The sequence below is a fragment of the Uloborus diversus genome, chromosome 10 (genome assembly GCF_026930045.1).
Source record: "Uloborus diversus isolate 005 chromosome 10, Udiv.v.3.1, whole genome shotgun sequence".
NCBI classification, from domain to species: domain Eukaryota; kingdom Metazoa; phylum Arthropoda; class Arachnida; order Araneae; family Uloboridae; genus Uloborus; species Uloborus diversus.
In genome coordinates, this window is record NC_072740.1 from 6,123,281 (window position 1) to 6,144,746 (window position 21,466).

The following is a 21,466-nucleotide window of genomic DNA, read 5'->3' on the forward strand; positions in this document are numbered from 1 at the left end:
AAGACAATATAGTACAACGTAGTACGTTTTATTACGTGAAGATTATTCCAATTATATATGAGGCACTGAGAGGCAAAGGGAGTTTAGTGGACTTTTCAAACTTTCTTATAAAACGCGTTTTAAGTTCAAATCCCAGGGAGACTTTCTTTGATTTTTTTTTTTTTTATAAATCATGCTTTATAGTAGCATCTACAAGAGCTACTAGTACCATCTCTTGCCCCAGAGCAAAGGAGAGGTTCCGTTGTTACTGCTACTGGTTATCTCCAAAAATTTTATTTTAGTACTGACATCCTTTTGGCCTCATAAGTTTTATGATGTATTATATAATCATTTTAAACTTTAGTGTTTTACTAAATGAAATATTTTGGGTCTTTTTATTTCCTGTAAGTATTGTGTTACATTAAATTGTAGACCATTTTTTTAGTAACAAAAGAATGAAAACAAAATGCAATAAAAATATATAAATAAATATTTAATAATAATAATAATAATAATAATAAGTAACAATAAAATTACAATCTGACTACAGAAAAAAAACCTGCATGTTGTGTCCGAAAGTACCCCATCGTCTACCCCAGAACTAAGTTGCATTAAAAGAGAATTCTAAATTCAATGAAAAAATTTAACATTGTCATAAATTTACTTGAATTTTCCCATAATTATTTGCAATAATTAAGGTTAACCTTATATGTTGTTAGCGTTATATGCTTAAAATACGTTTTTACGAGAACAAAACTGATGAAATTACATACAACACATGCTAAAGCAAAGAAGTTGCCACCACAGAAACAAAAAAAAAAAAAAAGATCATTAATCGAAAAGTTTTGCTCTCAGAGGCAGGACTGGTACTGCCATTGATTGAGATTTTTTCACGATTTTTTCTTCTTGAAGTTATTTTAGTGAACCATGCCATGTTCAGATGTACCCCCCCCCTCCCTTTCCCAACTAAATTAAAACGAAATGCGTTATAAATTACTTTGTATGATAACCCTTATACCCATAATCGAAGAAAAGTACTACTCTACATTCTTCAAAACAAGTTTAAGTTTCATTGTGATTTTTTTCTAATTTGTTGAGCAATAAACATCACAATTTCGGTGTAATATTTCTTTATTAAATTAAGATGAATTCGACTGGCAAAATGGACGAGCAGTCAGTGTAAATGCATCAGAAAGTGCACTTCTGATATTTAAACGATGAAATTTCAAATAAGGTTTTAATAAAGTCAGGCGCGTGGAAATTGCGGGATAAGCAGTTTTTATTACATCAAACAGTTTGAACATCACCCGCGAAAATAAACATTTTTCTTACATCAAATAGTTTAAACATTGCCCGTGAAAATCGCGGAATGAGCAGTTTTTGTTATATGGAGTCGCGTGGAAATCGCGGGTTACGCAGCGAGATGGTTACTACGTTAGATTAAAAAATATCTTCAGTAGGAATAGATCTAGTTTTAAAAAACACAGGCATTTTACTGTGATCCACGAAACAGATAACACAAGTCTGAATGGAATTTATATGTCACAAAGCGAGGCAAATAGCATCCGAGACTTGGATTCGAACTCACGACCTCCACGACACAAGGCGTTTCCATTGCACGGCCATGGAGACCTTACCAGGGTCTATCAATCTTATTTTTTCGCCATTTTTTCTTTGCTTGTAAATTATTCATTTAAGCTATTGATGGTTTCAATGCACGCGTGATTTATTTCAATTTGTTGCGAAACTTATTTAGATTTTGACTGTCACGTTCTGTGTATGAAGAAAAAGGAAACTCAAGGGTGGGAAGAAATGGTCTGCAAATTGTTTTATGAAGCAATAATTGTTGGGAAAAAATCAAATGAAGTAGTTTTATTTCTTTGTTGGATAACATGGCTAAGAAATAAAAATTAAATTTGTGTTTTTACGTGTCAGAAACTTGTTTGTAAGGAGCATTTAAAAAATGAAATATGAAATTATTAATGACAGAATAAATAGAATTGGACTTTTTGATAACAAATTGTTTTTTTTTTTTTTTTCAAACTGTGATTATGTTACCGTATTCTCCGATAAGAAAAAAATATATATATATATATATTATTTATGAAACGTAAAATAGAGCCAATTTTATTTATCAATCTTAAGAATACATTTTCTTTCATACGAAAAATTAATAATAGTTTCAACTGTTTTCTACTCACTTTTATTCATCTATATTTTTTTTTAAATAAAGAAGACTTCATTAATAAGAATTCCATTTAAAGCAATAAAATGCTTTTAATTTAAGTATTAAAAAAAAGAGGTAAAAAGACTGAGGAGTGAAAGAATTAAAGGAAAATGAGACGAACAACTGAAATATTTTTTAAAGAATATTATTCACAAAAAAGCATTGCGATGGCAAAACATGCCTAACGATTTAATGCATAAGGTTTTAAAAGATTTTTCGTACTTATTTTTCCAGACATACTTTTTTTCCCCTTTCGTTTTATTCGATGAAGCACTCTTTTTTTTTTTTTTTTTGGCTTCGCTCTTCTAGTCAGATTAAGCTTCAAACGCATTAAATCATTTCTGTTCTTAAAAAAAAATGAAAAAAAGAAAAATAACGATAAAGCTATGAATGTGCTTTCAGACTTTCTTTATATAAAGAAAACATGAATAAAAAGTAAAATAAATGAATAAAGAAAGGCAAAATGAAATTAAAATATTTAAATTTCAGTCTTTAATTTTCTGAATATTAATATTTCATCACTAATAAAAACATTATTTCTCTGTTTTGCATTGCTCGTTTTATATGTACTATTCGACATGTTTAAGCTTGCGATGCTGATTGGTCGTTGTGTAGATGTAAGTTTACCGTCAGCAATCGAACGTTTCTAAAGGACTCTATACCAAACATGTTTTTAAACATACAAGGATTATAAATAAAATGCTTAGTAATTAATTTTTGTTTTTATTGTTATTTAAGGAAAGCGACTCATTATACGATACGTTTGGCTTGAATATACTTCAGACTTTATAAGTAGTCCTTTGATGATAGTCTTAATACGGGTTAAAATAAGTTACAACAGCAATAAAATAAGAAATAACAACGTCAGGAAGCAAAAATTGCAAATTACTGCGCACATGTTTTGTCGGATGTCTTTTCATCCATAACCGCATGTCTTTTGCATTGAAAAAGGCGTTCCTTGTAACACCGAAACACGTGTCTGCAGTAATCTGCAATTATGCTTTTTGCCGTTGTTATTTCTTATTTTCCTTTTTAGCGCAAATGGTATTAATTTATCTTAATTCAGCAATATTTTGCAAAACATAAAATACAGTAAGTTTAATCATGATATATCTGTAATTGAAAGAAATAAGCAAATCCCATTTAAATGAGCAAAATGTCATTTGCACGTATTCCAACACCTTACATTCGGACTAAGTCAAATACGTTTTATTTTTATAGTTATTAATAATATTCTTAACCACCAACTTTGTTGAATGCCTAGCGGACTCTTCCTCCGTATTGCTTCGCTTTGCCGACCCCCTGTAGAGCTAGATCTGTATTTTCAGCTATTTTTACCGTTTTGCTACGTATTTTTTTAACGATTAAATTGCACATGTGCTACGCAAGTCAACTTCAACTCAAAAGGATGAAAGAAAAATTGAGTGCGTCCAAATGGAGGAACAATTCAACTTTAAATTTCTTTTACTGAGATGGTACTGAAACAGAATCTCTACCAAGTAATCCCGCCAGAGATTTCAATGCGACAAGAAAAGTGAAGCCCTCGTGACAGACTGACAAGGGTAAATCTACCGCAAAACAAATTTCAAAGGGCGACTGTTAAAGAAATAGAGCAAACATTCTATTCTCTCGGTCCCACTCTTCCTCTCATAATCTTAAGCTTGACTTTTTAAAAGAAAAATATACATATTGTTTGCTGAAGTTTTTTTACTCCTATTCCACCGAGCTTGTAATTTCTTTGAGGCTACTAGTTATATTGATCTTTCAGTAGAGCAAACGCAGCTCCAATGAGGAAGGTTTGCTCCCAGTTTCAAGAAGAAAATTAAAATTATTCTTCTATAACATTTACACATAAAGAGTCTGTCGCAATGAAAGCATATTTTTCGTTATTTTACACTTTATTAAAATAGCATGTTCATTTGTGAGTTTAAGACTTATACTTTGGTTCTTTTTGAAAGATACATTTTAACCGCCGGTAAACGTAAGAAAACTGTTTGAAAACACTGAAATACTATTTGCATTTATTCCCAGGTAAACAAATTTACTTTTATAGGAATGACTTCTGTTTTTTTCTGGCTCTTTCAGTTTTCGTTATTCATTTTTCTTTATAAATGCATCATTTTTAGTTCTGTGTAAAGAGATAAATTTTCACCTTCACGTATCCCTCGATATTCACTTTACAAGCAATGCGATTCCTACTCACTAAATTGTATTATTTAACTCATTGCCGTACTTTTAGAAATAATACTGAGTTTTTTTATCACACATTGTTTTCGACTTTTATTCAGAACTCATTCTAGCAATTTTAATTTTTAATGAACACTAAAATGTTGTTATTTTTAAAAATAATGAACATCATGATTCACACAGCAAAAACTCATTCCACAATTTTTTTGCCCGTTTATTTTTTTTTTTAGATTTTACAATCCTCTACTACGGATTAATTGTTATTCGACACTTTTTATGAGCCTATTAAACATTTAAACAAACTTTTTATGAGCCCATTAGGAATAAACAGTAGATGGTAATATGGAATTCCATTTACATTTCCAAAAGTAGCTTAACTACGGGTAAGTAGCTTATTCTAGGATAAAAATCCCCCAATCACCCTTAGTGCGTCTGTAATGAACTGTCACTTGTAAAAAAACATACTATTTATTTTTTTGAATCGGAAAAAAAAATATTTAACAAAAAATAACTAATGGAGGGTTGTATGGAATAGGTAGTTTAAACTATGTTAATACTTTGAACGCTTTGTTTATTTCGTTGTTATGGAGTTTTGTTTTTTTTTTCTATTTTACATTATCTCTTAGTGGTAGGGTAAACGGTATACTATCGTGTTAAGCACAAAAGTCTTGCACTTTTTATCAAAATTGAGTTACGGTAACCGGGTGATTCTTAATGTGTCCACTTTTAACTCTAACGACCTTTCGTTTCGCAACCATTTGCTTACGAGTAAACCTTACGTAAGTATAGTAATTAAAATTTAATACATAAATGCATAAGTAACAATCGAAATAAAACATAGCATAACGTGTTTTTGGACGCATAAACTATTTTCCCTCCTACTACCACAAACAACACCAATGCTGCTTAAGCGATTATTTCCTGCTTTACAGTGATTTATATGAATTTGAAGGCTTCTTTTTTTCCTAGAAACCTTTTTTTCTAAATTCGTTGCTATACTTATGAAATGCATTAGCAGATCAACTTAACTGATCATATTCTAGTTATCATAAATTTAATAATCGGCCAGTAAGAAACTAACACGGTATGAAATGATTTCTTTCCCTTTCTGAAACGATTTAAAAATACCACTTGAGCAGAAATACTGAATGAATCCCCCCTACCCCTTCTTGGTTTAATTAGAATAACGAAAGGTTCGCATTGTGAGAACCTGTGTTTGAATTGAGGACCAATATAGGATTAACATCTATTGATTGAAAAGAGAGACTAATTAATGTCGGTTTGTCCAGTGATAAATCATGAATGAAAAAAATAATAACAGTAAAAGAAGGAAGTAAATGATAATAATTGAGGGTCTAATCGAATTTAAAACTGAAGGGCTCCGTATTGACTGTGTATATGTGCAGTGAGGAATTTCTTTAAATGTTAATATTCATCATATTTTTAAAAAATTGTGTTTGAAATTTCTGTGCAATGGTTCTCTTCCATGCTGTCTAGTTTTCCGAAAGTTTGGTAACGCAGCACTGCGTGTTATGAGCCAAAAAGCATGGCAACAAAAATCATATATTTGAAAGAAATGCTTAACATATAATTGAATATAAAGAACACTTTCACGAAAATCTATAAAAATTATTGTACACAGTAAGTAAACCAATTGCTAAGACTTATGGCTTATTCCCAGCTATTTATGATGATGAACGATGAAAAAACCTTTTTGGTTTCATCAATTTGTTGCTGGCCCATTAGATGTATAAATTACATTTTTAGTGAAAAATATCCAAAGAAGAGAACCTTTTATGTGATTAAACTAAGAGAACAATTATGTGCCTTTTCTCAAGAAATTCTTTAAAATGTGACTTTTTGCAAATTTTGTATTTTTCCGGTACTGTATTAAGGCAGGGTTTTAGGTAAAGGCGTTTTCTTCTTTTGAAAACGTGGGCATAACGTGTAAAAATCCCGCCCTTGTTAGTGAGTCATAATTTCCTCAAAAATAATCGAGCAAGGAATGATTTGGCATTAAAGAATAATGTAGAAAATGCAAGCTTTTCTACTATACTTCGCTTAATCGTAAAAATTGGGGAACAAAATCTTAGAGGCTGAGGTCTTAGATACATTGATTATTTTTGTTTGGGTTATCATTCGGCTTGACATTTCACTGCTACTGAAGCACAGTCATCGAAAAGTACTTTTTATTTGCACTTATTACTTTTGCAGCGAACCCTCAGGCGAGTTTATGTGAAACCTTTTGTTTTCTTCTTAACCACGGAATATTTTTCGAGTTTTATCACAGTAATAAAGAAGTATTTGCTTCTTCGATATGTGTAATCTTGTATTAATGGTGTTTCTTATAAATGTTTTGGTTTTTTTTTACTGTGTTAGGTTGCATTAAATAAAAGTGGAGTTTCACTAAATAAAATGAGAGTATAGATAGTTCTTTGAAAATCTGCTAAAAAAGCATGCTTGAATACTGGTACTAAAATATCATTTTTGTATAAAGTATTGTGATTTAATGCGTTAAAAGAAAACATAGCTATTCATTACTATACTGACAGGAACAGGTTGAAAGGAAGTGCTGTAGTGTCATCAACACTGTCAAACTGTCTTTAATCCAAACGTCCCGTTTTTTGTAGTGACCACGACGACGAATGGTAATGGATCGTTCACAAACTTGCAACACTTTCCTGTTATCGTGCAGAGTGATTCATGATAAATTCAGATTATTTGCGAACGATCCCTACCGATTCGTCGCCTAACCAAGAGTTCTTGAAATTCGACTCATTAGATCGCTGATAACTTTTTACAATTTAAGATAGCGAGGTGGATTTTTTTATAAGTTGCTGGATCTATCTGGGCTTTCGATTATGAAGGTTATAAATTGCTATCTTTCGCGCATGTGCAGTGAAAAGTTAATTTCTTTAAACGTTCATATTTCATTAAATTTTCAACGTTTTAATTTCAAATTTATTATTATGTTTCTCTTGTATGCTATCAAGTATTCTGAATGTTTAGTAACGTTTGACGAAAAACTCTGCGTGTTATGAGCCGAAAACCTTCAACTGAAATTTGTATTTTTGAAAGCTTTGCTTATATCTCCGTATGTATAACAGATAGTTCCACGAAATTATTAAAACAAATTCTAAATGGTTCGTTAACTTATTTCTGAAATTTATAGCATATTCTCAGCTATTTACAATGAAAGATGATCAAAAACCATTTTTTGTTTTCGCAATTTGTTGCGGGTCCTCTAAATGATTAGTGGCTTCAATTTTAATTGGAAAGTGACAACTAAAGTATACCTTTTATTTGAAAAACATTACAGAGCAATTGGTCTTATCTCTCGAAAAATCCTTAAAAATGTGAATTATCTTTAAACGCGTTTCACTCAAATCTTGAAAATGTCCACTTGCATCCCTTTGCTTCTCACTGCCTCATTTGTAGTTCTTTAATATGCTGATCAATTTCCGCTGGGGAAAAGTGGTCATAGCGTTTCACACTTTTTTTTAATTCATTCACTGTATCCCCGAGCACTGCTATGCTTAAAAACAAAATCTTGAATTCATACCTTCAAATAGCCCTATCTAAAACCATGCTTGGTTTGGTTCAGCTAAAAGGCCATTTGGGCTTCGTGAAAAAAAAAACAATTTAGCTTTAGACCACCTTGTACTCTCAGCTCTTTGTCCCGAAGACATATCTATCGAGCGGTTTACATTGCTTTCAAAGAACCAGTTTGTACCCAGATTTTTACTGTTTTAGCACCTGCAGTCTGTCAATATCTTTTTAAAAACAGAAAACATAGAAGTGCTGTTTAAGCCTTGGCATAAGACTACAGTCAAAACCCGCTATAACTTACCCGAGATTTAGCAATCCCCGGTTGTAGCGAACCTTTTAATTAGTCCTAACTAAAGCCCTATGTCATTAATGTATTTTCAAACTCTTGTACGTTAACGATCACCAAATGCTGGAGAATCGGCTTGAGCGCACCAATATTTTCTCAAATTTCAAGCTTTTCAAAGCACTTTTCTCAACTACGTTCCTTACCAATTTTCACAAAGACAAACTCTATCTCCTGCAATAAAGTAATCCTTTTTTCACTAGAATATCCCAGTCCAAACCACATTCCTCACCTATTGTTCCTTTGATGAGATTGTGAACTTCACACTTACCATAACTAAATTAGGCAAACGAAAAAGCGTTTTGTATACTAATTATGTTAATTTATTCTGAAATTGGATAACATATTCTCAATTTGCGTGGAATTTTCACTATATAAATTTACTGTTGCTACTACATGGCATATAATTATAATTCTAAGGCTGCTGTGTGTTTTTTGAGCATTTCTTTTACGAATGAAACTAAATAAACATGTTGTAGATTTGTTTACAATAGTTCACAGAAAAGTCAGTAAAATGTACATAAAATCCAAAAGCTAACAACCAGATATTACATCTTTCTTCCCGTACTGTGGATATTTTTTTTAAAAATCTAAATTTTTATAGTTTGTTAATTACTGAGTACAATAGTTAATACTAATATCTCTAATTTTATTCTAATCTCTTATAGAAATAACATGCAGTAAAAACATTCATTGTAGAAGACCTTGGCTAGTCCGGATGTAACGAACCGTCGCCTATAGCGATCTTCGAATCCAGGCTCCTCCGGTTCGTTATAGCGGGGTTTGATTGTATTAATAAATCAGTTCTTTGAAGGAAATCTTTCAACTTTTTGGAGGATATTTTTACTGAATCACAGGACTCAAAGTTTTTTATCCTAGAAGGTTGCCTTCATATCTACTGAGTTTGCACTTAAAATATGATTTATTGTTCGTGAAACGCACTATTTACACAATACGAAACGGGCCGTGAGGTACCGAAAAGCTTATCTTCCGTACAGTAGTTTTAATACCAAAAACAGTTCAGAAGCACATTTTAAAGTGAAAAAAGATTCAGTATGAAATTTCCAAATAAAAGGGCCATGAAATGGCTTTATCAAGAAAACGGCTTACATAGTCAAATATTCATATTCCTTTAGGAATAAAGTATCTTAGAAGAATAAAAGAATCAGGGAAAAGGAAAAAAATACGTTGAAAGAAAGGCTTATGATCCACTATGAGAAGCCGTGCTTAAAAATCTATTTCAGAAAAAAAAGCATTTTTTTAATACTTTTTCGACGTTCACAGTTTGCTTTGTAGTCTCAAAGAGTTGCAAGGAATCTTCTGAATTTCATAAGAAGTAGAAATACCGAGAATATTCGGTCTTCGGCCAGTTTACGAAATATTCGGCTTCTGTGAAGTGAAAAGTTAATACTTTATAAGTAAGAAATATTCGGCATATATGCATGCAGGAAGTATGTTTTAAAGCAATTCTTATAAAGGCTGCGAATAACAGTAAATTTTGTAACTTTCGTATTACATTCATTTCAACTTAATGTTAACAGAAAATTACATTTTTTATCTTGGCAGTATAGGTGTTCTTTGAATACAACAACTTCAACAACTTCAAAATCAAAAGTAAAACTGCTAGTGTAGTGCATTTTAAACTGGTACTGTCGTAATAGTGTTAAAAACCGTTATCCGTTGAGAAAAAAAATGTTTATGTGCAATCTTGAATATAAATTTTAATTTCTCCATGCCTCTAAGCTCTGAAAAGGAATCTCAGTTTGAGCTACTCAGAAGAAGTTTTTTTTTATTTTTAGCCTAAATTTACTTTTAATTTAATAGAGTAAAAAAAAAATAAGAGAAAAACTATGATATTCATTTCTTAAAGAGAAGTAAGTCGTTGCAGCTTTCTAAATACAATATGAACGAGTAGAATTATAGCAGTATGCAATTTTATTTCTTTTTTAGCTCCCTTTCAAGTAAGGTAAATATAGGAGAATCTGCGAACACTACAGGATAGTAAAAAACACTCTAGCTGTGTTTTTTACTATCCTGTTAATGTTTGGCTGAACTATTCAAGTATAATCGTAACATCAATTGTTGGTTATGCACTTTTATTGCTATTTTGCTGTAACGCTTCAATGCAATGTAGCAGTTGTAAGAAAACCAGGGTCGGGATTAATAGCGCGTATGGGTAGAAGAGCTTGCTCTTAATAGTAACTATACAATTAAGTAGTTAACAACAATAATTACATTTAGATTGACCGTATTGTACGGTTTTTGTATCCAATCATAATTACATTGGAAGTAAATATTTCAGCCTAGTCATTAATAAATCAGGAAATGCATTTTTTTTGGAAAGGACTCCAAAATTGTAATTTAAGACAACAAAAAATGATGAAATGTCAGAAAAGTTACAAATTACATTGAGTTACTTTGTAAGTCGTTTAATTTAAAAATTTTCTATTTCCGTTTTACAATACAAAGTAACCAATAAGCAACGTAATCTCTCTTAGCATGAAAACGAATGAAAACAGTGCTCTATCTCGCCGGAGAAGTTGATGCGCGAACACTCCTATTTTAGTAGGAGATATTGCGCGATCTTTTATTTCAGCAAGACCGTAGTTAGAAAGAACTACTGGGATTAACAATGTTCGCTACGTAAGTAGCTTGAAGAGCATCCGCTTAAATTAAAATAATTTCACTTAATTGCCATAATATAAAACTTAGAGAAAAATGTATGAAAATTCACGCACTTAGCTTAGTTAAACAATGTAAAGTAGCTATACATTATCGCAAACGATCTGAACAACTATCATATACTTTTATCTGCACACTTGAATACTGTGTTTGTACAATTTATTTATTTTTATTTCAACAGAAGCTATTGCTTCACATACATTGAGGACTGCATACAGTGCGCCTTGCCTCCGGACATACACAGTAAATATTTACTTCATAAGGGAAGGAAATACAGTCGAGTCTCGACTTACGCGAGGGATGCGTTCCAAGACCCTTCGCATAAGTTGAAATTTCGCGCTGTGGAAAAGAATATGTGTAAAAACTTTTATAAATATACCCATACGATTAAAGACACTTGTAAACACCACCTCAAACTGGTAAAAACCATTTCGTAACTATACATTACTGTTTCTTAAACAAAAAATTGAATTTTCATTTATTGTATTTTTTTTAAAACGTTTTATTCAACATAAAAAACTGCTACGGTGCACAAAATCAATGATCAATGGGAAAGGAAGACGTAAAATGAACCACTACGGTACGTACATTATGTAGTATGAAAAACAAATGCATTATAGTTGTTGAAACTTTCTCATTTTCCTTCTATCTTCACAAACTAAAAATGAAACAGCGCTCTTAGGTGTCATTATATTTGATCAACTTTCCCCATATAGAATGAAAAAAATAAATGGAAAATGAGGGGTAGTTATTTGTATAAGCGATGTTCAGACTAGTGCGGTGTGGGAACTTCCGCCCTTAGCGATGTGAAAGGGATGAAGGTCCATTCACGAAAAAATCGCAATTCCCTTGGAAAATTATCATGTTGCGGGTGAAGAATTCGCGTTAGGAATAAAATTCTTTACCGGGGGAAAAATCGCGTTATAGCCATTTCGCGTAAGTCGGATCGCGTTGTAGCTGGAGTCGACTGTAACACCCAGGGCACCGGCTTTGATCGAACCCGCAACCTCCGGCTTAGAAGACGAAGCTTCTACCTCTAGATAAAATCCCTGCGCTCTTACTCAACTGTTATCCCCCGAACCTCCTTGTGCTCAAGCTCTACTCGCTTTACCGTATATAAAAGTACTAGTATTGGCTCGACTTTGCATTCACAAAACTGAAGTAATTGGTAGAAAGTGAAGTGCTCTAGGATCTGATTTTAAACTGAAAAGGTCGCAATAGTGTTTAAGAACCATATCTGTTGAGAAAAAAATATTTTAATGCCGTATTGAAAATAAAATTGTTTTCGTTTCCATGTATCTTACTAAGCTCTGAGAATGAAACTCGAAATGAGTTGATAAGGACAAAAGAGAGAAAATGCTATTGAGAAAGTTACAGTTTGTTCTTCTAATAAACTCACTTCCAAAACTAGTAAAAAGAAAAAAAAAATACTGAAATGAAAACTACGCGATCCAGTAATTTTAGAGAAGCAAATAGTCGCTAATTATTTCTTATTAATTTATCTTTAAAGCAGCGGTAGGCAACCCGTCGATCACGATCAACCGGTCGACCTCCAGACCATTATGAGTCGATCGCAGCAATATTTTGAGTCCTGCTTTTTCTCTGACTAGAAATATTTAACGTTAATTTCTAGAAAAAAAATTCGCTTTAACGTATAAATTAAAAGTTATTTGAAATTTTTCCGATCTTCTTATAGTCATTGGAACTTTTTTAGTCACCATTTCATCAATTTTAAAGAAAATATTATACTTGGCTCTGAAAATATTCTGATATAGGTTAACAAAACATTATTTTTGCAATTTGAAACAAATACTTAATAAGTATCAAAATATTTTTTATAAGAGTTGACCTACAATTTGGAGTCAGCATAATCTCAACTTGTATGCTAAACATCCGTTTTAGTCTCAAGTAAATGCATCACGCCCCCCCTCACACAATTTGATCTTGTGCTTACATTAAACTTGGGAAGTAGATCTTCAGATAATTTAGGTTGCCGACCGCTGCTTAAAATATTTGAACGTGTTAGCAGCAGGGCTGCGGAGTCTGAAGAAAAATGGCCCGACTCCGACTCCTAAATTTTGAAACGTCCGACTCCGGAGAGGTCTGGTACATGTACGTTTGGAGCAAATTTTACGCAAAATGTGGCGGTATACAGCTTTGTACGAATAGCTTTTACTATAAACTAAGAAAAAACAACGTCAGAAAAGCACAAATTCGCAGAGGTATTCATTTAGCTTTTACTATATCTACATTTCGTGGCGCAATTTTCAATTTTAATTTTATTGACAGCTCTAGAATTAACCTAAATATGAAGATTTTCGGATTAACTACAATTATTGAATGTTGTAACTAATAAATCATGTACTGATTTTATTTTGTACTTTTTAGTGATAACCAAGCTTTCTTAGATAAAGTCTTTAGATTTAAACAAGCATTTATAATTTATCGGTTCTTTTGGATTTGCGCTTTCGTGCCAACACTTATTTTAGTCTACCAACCTTGTTCAAGCGATACATACATTCCTTTTACTATTTTATAACTGAGATTGAGGTAAAAATACATTGCTATCCGTTCATAAAGTTGAAAAATAATCAAACTACGAGACGGCGTAGGCAGCTCTTACAGAAAGTTCGATAAACAATCAAGCCAGCTGGTTGCCACAATGACAAGCATTTTCTTATTAGTAGGCCTTTATACATGTAATCAAAATAATTGGTATTCAATTTTTAAAAAATGCAAGAAGAGTCACTGAAAATTAAAAAAAAAAGATACCCGGAGTCGGAGTCGGCATGTTTTCGAACGACTCCGACTCCTTTACACCAAAATCAGTCCGACTCCGGCTCCACAGCCAAGCTTAGCAGGCGTTAGTTTACATTTAAAAAAGTGTAAATATTAATTAAACGTGGAGTGCAGTGGTGGAAGTAGGGCAAAAAATAATATCCTACTGATTTTCAAACTAAACAAATCCGGAATTTTTCTTAACATCCGTAAAGGTTTGCAATCATTTCTTCCGCCAAAACGTTGTGTATGAACTGCATTTAAAAAAAATATGTATTTATTTGTTTATTTTTGTAAACCAGTATGTAGGTGGTTCTACAAAAGTTAGAAAAATTGGGCTTCATACATCTATTTTTAATTTCATTTCATTTTTCAAAATAATCTTTCTGCAGGATGTGTTATACAGTAGACCCTCGTTTTACGCGGGTTTATTTTATGCGGTTTCGACTGTACACGGTTTAAGATTTGACACTTTTATTTTATTTTATACGGATGAGTTTCGGTTTTATGCGGATACGGCAATGCAAACCGATAAAATTTTCCCCCCTTTCAAAATCCAAACTCCTAAAGATTGCAGATTACGCATAATAAACTGTATTCGGCGTGCTAATAATCGAGCTTGTGCCACTGGAGACATTTTATGCGATTGGTTCCAGAGCTCTTTCCATAAGTAAAGTTATTAAACTCACACAGTTCAGAACTCACTGGAGGAAGAGCTTTTAGGAGTGACAAAGGTGGCCAAAACCAACGAGGATATCGACGTCGGTGACGCACAACAAAAAACCTTCCCATTGAAATTTTTGAGCCATCCCTAGACAATAGAAATGATCTTTCTGATATGTTAGTGAAGGAAGATTCTATCATGGAAATGACGCAAGTGATCATGGATGCGTTAATGCTCTGCAAAGATTTACAGAGAAAAATTCTTAATGGCTGCAAAAGACTATCATAGCCAGCTCTTCTTTATAAACAGGATTCGGAATTAATATATGTTTTCTTTATGCATGCATGTAGTGCATAAAAGTCGATATAAGTACACATTAAACGTATTATACAATTAGTCATCACTAGAATGAAGTATTTTGTTATCTACGGAACCAAAACCCCTATTTTAACACTAGTATTAGGTCTCAATTTACGTGGTTTCGTTTTACGCGGCATTTCCGTGTAACGTAACCCCCGCGTAAAACGAGGGCCTGCTGTACTTTTTCACTGCATTTCTAATATTTAACCATGCAAAAACTATCTATTTTTTTCCATTAAAAATAAAATTTTTCAGTGACATGCAATCTACATAACCATAGTTACAGTTCTCATATTATACAGTCTCGTTACACCTTGTAATGTTGGAATCGTTTTTGATATTTTTTTCTGAAATATTTAAGCTATCATGGTTATAACACTGATCGTCTTTTAATACAAAACTATGAACTAATATAAGCCCAAAAATAAAGTAATCTTGCAAGGCTGAAAATATCAAATATTTTTTTAAAATAAATTATTAAATTTATATTTGAGAAAAAAACATCTCAACTCAAATATTTTCGTAAAAAACTAGACCATAGAGACTTTTGTAGGAATATTTTTAAATGTCAGCAAAAATAATTTTTTTTTTTCTTTGCTACACATAAAGATACATTCCAGTCATTTTAGAGGTCGTATAATATTGTACAATGAATAAATTTTTATCTCCATGTAAAAGTTCAAAAGATTAGAAAAACCTCAGTAGTTCTTAAGGGGTTACTTAAAATGTACATATGTTGTTGAATAATACATAATACTCATAAAAACGTCTTGATGTTTGGTTTCAATCTGTTATGAACATTCAGCTGTAAACTAAGACCTTAAACACGTGTAATATCTTTTTCAATATCTTCTGGGCAGAATGTAATTAAATTAAATATTTAGATTTATATAAATCTCCTGATGTAATTTGGTTACGGGTTTGGTTACGTTTTTGGTTTAATTTTAATTACGTTACGGTTTCAGTGAGAAACTCCCACATCTCACTTGTATTTTTAAGCTTGTTGTTTTATAAAAGCTTCTTTTGTTTTAAAACACGATGTTCAAGTGTTTGCTCGGCAGATTATCTATACTTTATCAGTACTTTTTTTTCTTACTGAATTTATTGAGTTGCTCCTTGCTCAAACTCATGCGAATAATGAAAAAATAAATAAATGAGTAGCAATTGAAAGAGCATACTTCCGTAGAAAGATGAAAATCACTATTTGCAAATTTTTCATTTTTTGTAGTTATGCCATCTATTGTAGTTTAGCTTTAATGTACAAACTGGCTTATTTAGTTTCCGTTTAAAGAAAAGCACGAAAAGCATATAAAACTCTAACATTTTACTATGTTAGTGGGGAATTCAAACCGCTTTCTTCAAATGTCACAAAAATTAATTTATGTAGAAACTGGCTTTTTACCTTTTCACGGTAACATAGTGAAACATGTTTATAATTGCATTATTTATTTGCCCTCGTGTCCTTGTTACCGAAATATGAGATCTTGCTGAAAATGAGGTCTTGCCGAAGGCGGTGGAAATGTTAAGAAATGTCGCCAAATTTAGCGAGTTAGGACATCTTTTACACGTTTCGCAGATGGTTGCCCTGCAGTATGCAGTCGGTGAAATGGCGTGGTCTCGCCAAAGCTTTTAATTTGGTCGTTTTCTTGAAATTTCGGCAGACTTCCAGAACTTATGTATCGATAACGGGGGCACGAGAACAAATAATTTTTGCGCCAAAAAAATTATGAAGAAGGTCTTTCGATTGCTATTTCAAGTTTTTCAGAACTGCACTATTCGTGTGGTACAGGAAAGAGTGCAATGCCAGTGGAAAGATTTTGAAATCAAGTTTATCGTCTTTTGTCGCTCAATACATAATGAATAAGTCAAAATGCAAGTAGGTGGTTTTATCAAAGCTTTACAGTTGTGTTTTTATTTTCTGAAATTATTTTGAAAAAAGATCACGAATTTACCACTCGCACTAAGGACTCATAACCCCTTGTTTAAAAAATCGTGTTAGCGAGAATCTTAAGAGAATCTTGAAGAGTAACGAGGGTCTTTAAGGGGAAAGAGGGCGTGGCTACAGGCCAGCTGCTTAATATCATCTAACTTGTATATAGTTCTGTGTTCGTCCGTGTCTGTGGGTAGTTGTAGTGAATAAAACGATGTGAAAGGCAGTGAAGTTGTGTTCTTTGTGCTCTTGTATTAATATGGTATCAACAAATTTAGCGGATTCAAATTTTGTGAACAAATGGCATTCGGAATTCTAATTATTTTTATTATTGGTTCCATATTTTCTACTTTGATGCGATGTTGTCTATGACCTCTCTTATCGAAGCTCGCACACACTACTGCTTGTTTGGAAAAAGCATTTATTTTCCGGTGGCCAAAAAAAGTGAATCCGAATCGGGTGGAAACGAGCGCCACATGGAAGCCAGTGTCTGAAATGCGCAGCACCTTAACAACCATTAAAAAGGAAGTCGGAGCCCATTTGTGCCATTGACTTGGTCCACAAGTCGAATGGCTCATTTGTGTTTTGCGCCGTCTCTAGGGCATCGAAGATCTGTTTCTTTCTTTGGCATTGAGGGGGCAAATAAAACATGGAAAATGCAAAATAGAGGAGGAATAGCGCAAGAGAAAGCAAAATACGCGAAATGGAAACGCAAAAGAATGAATTTCCTTTTGGTTGAATGGTAGAAAATGCATTCAAGCTACTTTATATTTGCGCTCTAGAACTGTTTTATTTTTCCATACATTTCTTGGACTCGCAGATGGCACATGATGTGATGCTGAATGTCAAAAGCTCTTCGATGGATGTAGATTTCAGTAGAGGCAACATATTTTGTCTCATTCTCGTCGGCCAACAAACAGTGAACAAAAAGAAGAAATGACAGAATACAGCTTTAACAGTCTTCAAAAACACTTTCAGTCCATTTCTTTTACTGCTTTTAGTCGGCTGTTCTATTGTTCCTTTCAGGTGAGTGCTTTTGCTTCTTTTTCTTCTACCTGAAAAGCATTTTGCATTTAATTTTCTTAGTTGAAATATTAAAATATGTATTTTAAGGGAATGTTTCCTAATGGAAAAAAAATATATGATTCAAGCAGCCTACAATTTATTTATGAAAAATGTACTGTTTTACTAACACTTGCTCAAAAAGACTGTAGCTTTTAGCGTAATATAAAAATGATTGTATAGATCATTTACTTTTCGTCCGCAATGGAAAAAAAATGAGAAACGCACTAGCAAATGAAACAGTATCATCAAATGAAAAACAACGCATATAATATTAAATTATTGCTCTACACTGAAAATGTAACACCAAGGAAAGGTTCGGAAGGGATGATATTTGACAAAAAGACAGACACAGCAAGGAACAATAAGTGATCTTTATTTCGAACCGATATTTAGATTTCAGGACGAGAACGGCGTCGACTCAGTAGGACGTAGGACCACCGCGAACGGCGATGCATGAAGAATCACGTCTAGGTACAGACGCAAACGGCGATGCACGAAGAAACATGTCTAGGTACAGAGTCATAAGAGGGCGAACGGTGTTCTGTGGGATGTCTCTCCATTCCCAAGTGGCAGGAACAGAGTTTGCAAACGGCGTCCAATCACATTAAGCACGCGTTGGATTGGTGACAGATCAGGAGATTACGGTGGCCACGGAAGCATCTGTACACTTTGTAGAGCATGTTGAGATAGATGCGGGCACTGTGTGGTCGGGCGTTATCCTGCTGAAAAGTTGCATTGCGCATCCCCTGAAAGTAAGGAATTGCCACCGGTCGCAGCACATTAGCCAAGTATCGTTGGGCCGTCATAGTGCCCTGAATACGAACTAGAGGTGACGTGACATCATACTTAATAGCGCCCTAAACCATGATGCCTTGTTGTCGAGCGGTGGGGTACTCCTAAGTTGCTGCCCGATTAGACCTGTCTCCACGTCGACGTCACACTTGTATGCGGCGACTATCATTGGAAAAACAGAAGCGTGACTCGTCTGAGAACACGACGTTCCACCATTCCGTTATCCAAATCACTCTAGTACCATTCGAAGCGGTGACGTCTATGCTGTGGGGTCAAGGGCACTCTTCTAATGGACGCCGTGAGTGCAGGCCACTTGTAACAAAGCGACGGGAAATGGTTCTGGTCGATATGGGAACATCCCCTTGGGGTATCTCGCACATGCATCAGAATGGAGGTATACGTGGCTTTCAGGGCTGCCACCGCTTGTAGGCGGATGCGGCGATTCATGCGTGCTGACGTCACTCTGCCTGCGCCTTCAGCCCTCAAACTTACCACATTTCCTTGCTCCAACCATCTTCATCACACCCATTACACCATGAACGCATCCATGTTGGTATCTGCTGCGATTTCACGTAAGGACCAACCTGTCCTTCTCAGCAAAATCACCATACCCCTCGTGAAATCGTCTGTCTGCTGGAAGTGCCTCCGTTGACGGCGGTGAAAACATTCTCTTCTATTGCACACATCCACAGAGACAATGATTCGTTTGGCAGAAATAACGTATTGATTGTTGCTTCAGGTCTAAAGGTTGTAGTTTTTGTCTCACATTTAACATCCGGGGCATAATAAAATAAGTCATTGGCATCAAACTTTTTCAAAACTACAACAAGAGTTTCATTAAAAGAAAAGCGTTCGTAGAAAATCTTAACAAGTATGTTGAATGACACAAAGGGAAACGGATATAACATATTTCAAAACTCATATCATTAATGTAATTTCAGTGAATCAAAATATTTTATCTTAATGAAAAATGCATAAATACTATTTAACACCAGAGAAACATGCCCAAAAATTATCTAATAATATTAGATGTTCCATATTATATTGCTCAAATAACTTTTGTTAGCATCATTATTATCCGATATGTACCAACGATATGATTCTTTGTCTAGTATTCCAAGAATTGAATTTTTATGATTCCTGTGGCAGTTTATTTGATATTAAGAAATAATTAGCTTGTTCTTTAAAAAAAAAATGATTTATTTTCCTAACAATGACAAGAACAAATAAAAAGAGATGTTTCTCTTTTTCTTCAACTCAATAGAAATCAGTGCTTTAATCTGTTTCGTTATATCTAACGTCGTAATCCGATTCTGTTGAAATTGCTAATACTACTGATGTAAGAAACTTTTTACTGCCAAATATGCAGGAGGTTTTATCGTACATTCTGAGAAAAATCAACTTAGGTATATTTTGTGGACTCGGTTGAAAATAGCAGGTCTCATTTTTACGGTGCTTTGATTTTTGTTCAAGAATGCAAAGTCAAATAAGAAGGAACATACTTTCATGAACTATAATAATAGACATATTTCATTGTAAAATAAATTGAAACAAAGAGCTTTCACAGCTTTTAGTCTGTTAAAATTTGGACCGAGCGAATGGTTTTATGTCTCACATAAACTTTACTTCATGAGTATGCTTTTCGACTTAATGGTATATGTACTTAAATATGTCTTTATCAGAAATCCTAAATTGTGGATGAAATAATCAAAATATAAGACAACACATGTCAACAATAATGGATCGAAAAATTCTCAGAGGCATTGTTCCCAAAAAAAAAAAGTCCCCTAAAACATTCAGCTCGTATTTTTTTTTTCTGAGAAAGCATACTATTCATAAAAGATCAAGAATAACTATCACCACTCGCCACGTGACGACTCAAATTATTAGGATTGTTCACCGGCGGATTGCCACTCTCTCCAGCCTCACCTCTTCTATCAACAATTTTAAAGTAACGAAAACAGTTCTCTTAAAAATTAAGTAATTTCCAGCTTTCATAGTTTACACTTAATTATAATGTTAACGTTAAAGAAACTAATTAGTTATGTTAACCTCTCTTTAAATTTAAACTTATAAAAGTTTAAACTTAAAAGCTAATATTTTGATTACTTTTGGTTTTGGCTGACGAAAATGTGACGATTGGAAGAAAAAAAAAAGTGGAGATTTAGATAGCTGCATCTATTCCAAATGTTGGATAGAAAATTTTTCCTATACTGATTAGCAAATCTATTATAGTTAAAATCAAACATTTTGCTACAACCTTCTTTCTTTCTTTCTTTTTACTGAAAACGAGGCAATTTAAAAAACTGCTTTTTTGGCTCGTAGCCAGGTCCTTTTTTCTAGAAGAAAACAACAGTTACACTTGTTTTTTTATTACTTACGTATTTTTTATCTTTCCTGTTCAGAAAGCATAAGTTAAAAAAAAATGGTCAGAAAAAAAAATACACAGTCAAGTTCCGAGCAAAAAATATGCTGTAAAAACGTCGAGATAAAATTATAAGTCTTTCATAGTAATATTTCTGGACTTTTTAAACTCCTTTGGACGCAACTTTTTTTCTGAATTTGTATTTTCTATAATGTCGAGCATATATGGATGCCTCACTTGCCAAATAGACTAACTCCATAAAACAAAAAGTAGAGAATAGTTATGAAGAAGATCCTATTTACTCCTATGTAATCCATAGGAGTAAATAGGAACTTGTGTAACATTTTCTGCCATCTCATTGTCAGAAATATACTGAAACAAAACTTTAATATAAATTCACATGCTGAGCATTGATAAAGCACTATTCAAGCTGAAATGAGGATTTTTTTTTAAGTGGCTTTAATCGATTTGGCAATTGAAGCATCCATATACGACTCATGTGTGACAAACAACTTAAGTTTTTGGTTAATTTCAAGTTTACTACC

The 21,466-nt window shown here is 33.2% G+C and overlaps 1 protein-coding gene across 1 annotated transcript in view; it reads left to right on the plus strand.

Moving 5' to 3' along the window:
- LOC129231633 (suppressor of lurcher protein 1-like) overlaps positions 1-21,466 on the plus strand; it is a 270,342-nt gene that overhangs the window by 56,305 nt on the left and 192,571 nt on the right. The gene's annotated exons all lie outside the window — the stretch shown is intronic.